This window comes from Cibotium barometz, chromosome 34, assembly GCF_041138505.1.
Source record: "Cibotium barometz isolate CiBa-2024 chromosome 34, ASM4113850v1, whole genome shotgun sequence".
Lineage (NCBI taxonomy): Eukaryota > Viridiplantae > Streptophyta > Polypodiopsida > Cyatheales > Cibotiaceae > Cibotium > Cibotium barometz.
In genome coordinates this window covers 31647486-31655789 of record NC_141079.1, presented here as the reverse complement: position 1 = coordinate 31655789, position 8304 = coordinate 31647486, and the positions used below count along the sequence as shown (strand labels likewise).

The 8304-nt window shown below is 37.4% G+C and overlaps 1 pseudogene; it reads right to left on the bottom strand.

Moving 5' to 3' along the window:
• Window positions 1-453: 453 nt before the first annotated feature.
• LOC147618912 (uncharacterized) lies at window positions 454-1576 on the bottom strand (annotated as a pseudogene).
• Window positions 1577-8304: the final 6728 nt, after the last annotated feature.

The window sequence follows — 8304 nt, the reverse complement described above, 5'->3', positions numbered from 1 at the left end:
CCTAAGCTATAGCTCTGATACCAAGTTAAATTTGCAGCAATGTGATGAGCTATGGTGATCAAATGCAAGGATCAACATGATTAGTAAGTTATTAGAAGGTGATTAAGATGATATTAGTGGACAATTAATCTAATAGCTTAATGTAGGCATGGATACTCAAAAACCAACAAGTTCTTATTAGGCCAATGCCTCAATTTATAGATTTTACAGCCACAAGATGCCAAGCATTTAATCCCATTGATTTCTCCTTAATTTATGCCATCTCCCCTACATCTCTGGGGGGCACCTTTTCCTAGAATCTTTCTACACCCCTATATTCACTCATGCTACCCTTGATTCTCTCATTTAGTAGATTCTTCTTACCTTTTCACTGCTACCCACTCAACTACAAACTCCCTTTTACAGTCTCTAGCTGAGGGCTTGTTCCCGCACACACCCATTCACTTGCATATTTCAACAAGCAAGACGTGGCGTGCTACCAAAACCAACTCTCTTGAGAAAAGTATCCATCTCGGGTCCAATCCCATTATAGCGATCATTCAAATATCCAAGTTTCTTTGCACATTGAATATACAAATTGATCACATCAAAGATGCATGCATCATACAATGAAATCTTCCACTTTCCACCTTCTCCAGCTAGCCAACTACTAGCATGCACAAAGATTTGTATTTGGAATGGCCGCCCACTCCAATGACTTCTATTATCCTACAAGGTCCAAATATTAGTAATACTCTCTAAATTCCTTGAGCATCTACTTCAGGAAAAAATACCAAGGATGGCATAATACATACATCCATGTGTAGGTAGCCCCAATGAGAGATTCTTTCTTCCCAACATTTAAGCCATTTTTCTAATTCTTTAATATTTTGCTTTGGCACAGTCCCATCTCACCACCATTTCCTAATTATATTAGCTTGCCTAGATGCAGCCTCTATTGTTTTACATAACCTCCACTCCTCACACATGCTTAGATGATATGCTCTTTTATCGTTTAGTACAAGTTTATTTGTGTGCTTCTGCAAACTTTGTTCCCAGTGAAAAAGACATGATCTCTCTCATCCAACAAGTACGTTATCGGACCCCCATTGTACACTATCCGAATTGCAATCCAATTGGCTCCTACTTCATCTTCCATGAAGCCAGAAAAGTCAGGCATTGGATGCCCACATGAAAACATGACAGCATTGAGGTTCTTCCAAAACAAGATCTGTGCTCTGCATCCTCTTCCTTTGTCTCACAAATAGCAATAACCATTAATCCCTTCAAGCTATACCAAAAGTATATGCATTAGTTACATTAAAGCATATTCTTAAACTTTTCATAGGTTTAGAGAGCACACGAATTGTACCTCATGTCATATACAGAACATGACATTGTTGCCCACCCATCAAATTTATGTGTATAATCAAAATGCAACCATGCATTGCATAGGTCCCCTTGTCCCGTTCGACCATGCGGTTCACAAGGTGTACCCCTGATCTTGCGTCTTTTGTGGAAACTTTGAGAAGAAAATATTTGTCTCATCAAGGCCACCTTGACCAAGAAATCGACTCCCATGGAAAAATGGGAACATACACTTCCTTTTTAATTGGAGAATGTAATCATATCCATCTCCTATAATAAATGCCTCTTTATGTTTCTCACAAGACACAATGCTCTTAAACCTACAATCAGGAGAAAAATAATACATATGACATCCATTATAATTTTATGTCACATTAGTCTTTTCTAATTAAGTTTAGAGCAAAAGGAACTTACCTTTGATTTTGCACCAGCGACATCATCTTTTCCAAGAAATTGCTAAGCTTGATGTCTCCCATAGAACCACTGTTATCCAAAACAAGCGAGTCCAAAACTATTTTATGGGCCACAATCATTTGAATTTTTCGTGGACCATTCCCTCTATCCACCCTCAAAACTATCCGAACAAGTTTCCTTATCTTTTCAATAGAGCTGCTCTTGATGTCCCACTTTGGACCCCATGTTTTTGCTTGCCCATGTGCACCACAAAGCGTATCATGCCCTTGTCTTCAGGTAGCACATAGTAGATCATACAATTGCATATTCCAAAATACAAGAAACAACTTTCTTGCAATAATGACATGTTATTCTTGTACTCTTCTATATCGGAAGTCCTTTTCTTACTTGCTTGTTCAAATATCCATGAAAGTAGGAATCATTGAACTTATTATTGTTCAAATAGTTTTTACATGTCACCCTATGACACTCCAGTGAACCCAAGCAATAGCTTAGACGAGCAGTACAATTTATAGACGTGTTTGTTCTTTATGGCCTTGTCCATATAAGACCATCAAATCTTTGCTCCATGCCATCTTACATTGGTTGTACGTAGGTGCGGGAGCTCAAACAAAATGTATCCATTATACTCCCTTAGTAACTCAGAAACATGATATGGTCCCTATGATTTATCAATCAATTTCCTCAAGCAGTGGGCACTTGTAAACTCTAATATCCATGGCAAAACACTTCTGACCTGCCTCTTCTTTGGATCATCTACCCCACTATCTATATTCACATGTCTATCTTTATCCATATTTTCAAAGTCTAAAATGTCATCGTTTGACCCTCTTAGGGAGGTCTCCTGTAGGATCATCATTGGCATCAATATCTGGCAAGTCATTCCTTAAGGTTGAATGAATTGTTGGTGTGCTCTCAAGGTCAAATGTCGATGTGTCCTCATTATCATCAAAAGTCCCTCTATCATTACATAGATCAACATCCTCTTCACTATCACCAACATATAGAGAGGTAATAATGTGTATCATGACATAACTACTTGACAATGAAGCCTCCAACAAGTAATATTGCACGCCCTCAATATATAGTTGAGAGGGTGCTTCCACTTTTGTAGTTTCACTACCAAATTAAATCATTGCATTCAATGTCAACAAGCTTGAAATATGGAGTTAACAGACCTTGCAAGAAATAGGCACTCAGTAGGAGCTTATCCCCTCTCATTTGAACTTGCTGACTAAGGTTTTGTGCACCAATAGTCCATGAGATAATAGCCTTGGCATTTTCCATTTCCATAGTTTCTTGTGAAACAATTCTTTTCTTAGGTTGCAAGCAAGTAGATGTTAAATGAGGAAAAAGGTAAGAGTAGGGGCCACGTTGCTTTCATTAAACAAGCCACAACTACTTTATAAAAAGTTGGGCATGTCTGATGATTTTCATGAGATTTTCTTGTTAGGAAGAATAAAACACTATGAACCTCATGTCATTCTTTAAAAGAATTACTCTCTGGATGCACATTTATTATTCACATCTCTAGCTTTAAAGAAATCCTTTAGGCAAGGGCAATAACCAATCAAATAAATGTAGCTTTAAATGCAAGCCATCCATCAACATGATTTTACTAATCAAAAGATTTAATTTTTTCCCAAAAAAATTAATATTTGAAATTAGAAAATACTCCCTCGAGGGTGTTCTTTTACTACTAATTTCGTCTGAAGGGTTCGCTTGTAGAAGATCGATGAGCTTGAGGGAATAGCAAGACAACAAGACAATAGGTAGCAGCACCAGGGGCGCTCTCAGAAGGTGGAAAGTCCGTCCCATACCACATGCTCTTTTTTAAAAGCTCAAGGAGACCCACATGCTCGCAGGTGCTCAAGCAGCTCATAAGTGATTATGCCTCTTCTCTCTAGTGTCCCCAAAAGCTCTCATGTGTCTTTTGCAACAAGAGAGTTGTGCTTGCTTGGGGAGAGTTTCCATATGGTTATTGTAGGAGAGCTATGGCTACTATCAAGAGAGCTACCACGGAATAGAAGATGGTTGGAACCATGACAACACAATGTAGCTCTAGCTAGATAAGGTATGTAGAAAAATATGTAGTATGTTATAGTCTTTGTAGAATTATTATAATAATTATCAAATAGGGATGGATGGGGTTAGTGACATGGCAATTATGTTTGGCCTTGGGAGCTTCATGTGGGGGAGGACTACATAGCCATTGGTGCCTATTAAGTTCTTAAGCAGCCCCATCCCTAAGCATACCTACCGTGCCACGATCGACATGTAGACTAATGTGTGTGTGTGTGTGTGTGTGTGTGTGTGTGTGTGTGTGTGTGTGTGTGTGTGTGTGTGTGAGAGAGAGAGAGAGAGAGAGAGAGAGAGAGAGAGACTTCTAATTACAAAAATAGAAGGGAGAGAGAGAGAGAGAGAGAGAGAGAGAGAGAGAGAGAGAGAGCCTTCTAATTACAAAAATAGAAGGGGGAGAGAGAGAAACCCTTCTATTTGCAACAATAGAAGGGGGGAGAGAGAGAGAGAGAGAGAGAGAGAGAGAGAGAGGATGGGTCTCCCTCAAGGGGTGTTTCTCACACATCCATGAGACAGGAGGGAGTTGGATAGTTGACATGATGTGCTTAAAAGGATAGGGTCATGTGCAATCATAAACTCTTGCCATGTTGTAGCCCTATTCTCCCAATACGTGGCATCTCAACCTTAAGAAATTAAAGATAAAGATGAGTTCTTGATTACCTAATGAAATTTCTAAGGATGTGCTTAATTTCTTGTTTATGGTGGTGGAGGTGGTTTTGTTCATTCAACTACATGCCATGCTCCGTAGGACCACCACCTTACGACATCTAATTTGTTGCCATGCTCCATAGCTTGTGAAGCACTTGTTGTCCTCTAGGCAAGAGGCCTTGTGATGGTTTAAAGAAGGACGTTATTGCACAGGTTTAAAGAAGGACCTTTTGTATAACATAACTACTGTTTGAAAGCTCAAGGAGCACTTGCACATGCACGGGTGCTCAAGGAGCTCACAATCACTTGATGTTGCCCTAGTTGAGGTTGCTAAATGTGAGCAAGAAGCCATAATGCCATCAATTTTGGGCTTTATTTAGTAGCCTTTGAAAGCTCAAGGAGCACCTGCATGCGCGGGTGCATAAAGAGCTCTAGTGGCTATACATTCACCCCATTCGCCCCATGGCTTGTACACAGGAAGTTTATAATTCTTTTTATTGCAATCATCATGATGCATTTGCATTTTTTATTGCTTATGGGAAGAGATCTATCATCTACTAGAGTTTTGCATTTCTATCGATGCAAAATGCCATGTACCCATACGTTTTGTCCTGTGGTTGAATGCTGTGTACATTGCTTAGGATCCAAACAAATGATTAAGATTACTTAGTTAAGGTATTTCAAAACAAATGGTTAGTCCTACTTGGCTTTAATTGAATAGCATCGATCAGTATTTCAACGGCATCAATTGTACATGTGCATTGATAGATAGATAGAGAATGTGGTAGGTATATATATATATATATATATATATATATATATATATATATATATAATGGTTAGTCCTACTTGGCTTTAATTGAATAGCATCGATCAGTATTTCAATGGCATCAATTGTACATGTGCATTGATAGATAGATAGAGAATGTGGTGTGTATATATATATATATATATATATATATATATATATAGAGAGAGAGAGAGAGAGAGAGAGAGAGAGAGAGAGAGAGAATGTGGCTAGAATGAATTTGGTGTGTGAAGTTAGGTTGAGAAATGGTTTTAATTGGACATGTGGGTAATATAAGAGGTTGCATTGAATGTCAATGCGGTAGTAAGTTTGGTGGCCCCTCAGTCATCCCTGACCGAGGCTGCTCCCCTTGTTTATTTTCTTAAGCGAACCTCCAGCTTTTGGCATCAAGATTCTCCTCCCTTGTGACTTCTTCATTAGTTTGTAAGTTCATGGGGAGCCTAAGTGATGTAAGCAAAGCAACAATCTTGAGCCCAAATTATCCCATAAGATAATATATGTGAGAGATCGCTAGCGTCCCATATCACCACCATGATACCACCCATACATACCTTAACAATTTGAAACTCCTTAGTATGCCGTCTAGGAAAATATGAATAAAATCCTGTATAAAAGGAATAAGATGGCCTTATCCAGACTTTCACATACTAAAACTCGTCTCTATATACGTGAGACTACATCAAGGAATAACTCTTTCCGAGTATATCATTAGAAAAGAAATTGAATTATTGGCACCTTTCTAATGATAACTACCCAAAACACAATAAAGTTAGGGTAGAAAAATAACTCACCTGAATACATAAACAACTAGGTATCCGAGTTGAAATATGTACAAGAGTACAAGAAATATACTTCAAAATTATGTGCAAAAAAACGAAGGCAAATGCTACCTTCAAAGCACATGAAATTATCCAAAAGATCAAAAGATCAAAAGATCCTTATAAAACCATGGATAAAAGCATAGAAGCTCCTCAAATCCATAAAAACCATATTTGATCATTGAAAAAAACAATGCATACCATCTAATGGACATTAATCATGCCAAAAGAAGCATTAAAATTAGTGGCCAACTCATCAATCCGGAGTATATGAACATTGTGTTGTTCAAATAAAACTCCAAAGTAAGAAAGTGAAACACATGTGTGTAACACTTAATAAAAAACCCCTAGTGTTATGATCCATGTTAATTAAATACCTTTTGACATTCAAAAACCATCCTCAAGAAGATGCAAAATGGATGCCGAGAAATTTTTTCGAGCTTATCCTGAGATCCTTCGTTCTTTTCAAACCCAGCAAACTTGCAAATTGAGGACAATTGCAAACTCAAGCAAGAGGGATGTTATGAGAATATATTTTCAGTTCTCTTTAAGAATATTATTTTTTTCCTCTTGAGTAATTTGGGGACGCCTAGGTTACTCTTGCATCATGCCGACTAGGTTAATATCGTGGGTGACACCACTAAAAATATTAATACGTGCGGTATATGACGTATGCTTGGGGCCGTCTATGATTATTTCAGTTAGGTTTGTATTGGCAAGGTGATCCCTGGAAGTACTTACGCCTGGTAGTCATGAGTTGGTTATGGTTTGTGCCTGTTTAATATTTGTGGGATTAATTTAATTATTAATTGAGCTTATATTTTCAGGTCAAGAAGATTACGAGGATTGATAAATAATGTCGAGGAGAATGTTTCTTATGTGCATCACATTTATTTTTACAAGCATAGCTTATAACCTTAGTGTTGAATTTATTAAAGCCCAAAGGCTTTACCCTAGCCCCAATTTTTAGGACACTCTATTTTTATTGTGGAAGAGTGTCGTGCTCTCTAAAAGCACACTTTGTATATTTTTGAGGCTATGGACTATTTTTGGTGGAAAGAAAGCTAATAAAGAAATACTCTTGTGTGGGGAAAGGCCACGCACAAGGGGGGGGGAAGATTGCACCCAGCATGGTGTTGATGGTGATGTTTTTCTTTCTCTTGTCTTATGTTTTGTTATATGCTTAATTTTTAATTTAATTCAAGTAGTTGTTTTGATATTTGATTTAATTTATGAGTTTTTGATTATTCTCTTCAAGAAAATTAAAGGTCCTATTTCGGTGGTATCAGAGCTTGGGTGTAATTTAATTTTCTTGATGGTGGTGAAAAGAAGTGAAAGAGACAAAAAAAGAGATGATTTTGGTAATTTTGTTGAATTAAATTGAAGAAGAACACGTTTAGGCATTTTTGTTTATGTATGGATGGAATAAAGCTTGTTTTTAACCATTGGGTAATCAATCTCCATCAACCTATTGCCCAAAGGATAAAATAAAGGTGGTAAACCATTCTGAGAAACCATGAAACCTCTCTCAAAATTGAAAAGCGGTTTTGCTAAATTCTTGACCTCTTTGTGATCTGTCTGTATGGATGGGTTTCAAAATTGATAGCCAATCCGGCTTAGCTTTCCAATTGCTAAACCATTGAGGGAGGAAGCAATCTATAATGGACGGTATATAATTCACCAAGAGCTAATTTATAATTTATAGAGAAATAAGCTGTGTGAGAGAAAAATTCTGAAATTGATCTTTTTTTCTCTCTCTCTCTCTCCCTCCTTCATACCCGGGCGGCAAACGCTTCGAATTCAGGGAGGGGAGGAAATTTTCAGGTTGCCCAAAAACCCAAGAGGCGCATTTCTCTCCATCCCGCCGACGACGCCTAGCGCTACAAATTTCAGGGGGGGCTAGGAATTTTCATTTGTGCTTTTTAAAGCTTAAAAGCTTTGTTATTACAAAGCTTATATTAGCTATAAGCTTAAAATGTTTATTTTTATTTTTTTTAAGAGATGCTGTGCGAAATTCAGTAGGCACTGAATTCTCCCTTTAAAATTTTTTATTTTATTTTTTTTACTCTAGCGCACTGCGCTGTTGGACTATTCCTGGGAGAAAAAAAAAGTATAAAGCTTATATTAACTAAAAACTTTATAAGCTTCAAATGTTTATTTTTATTTTTATATTAGATGCGCTAAATTTTA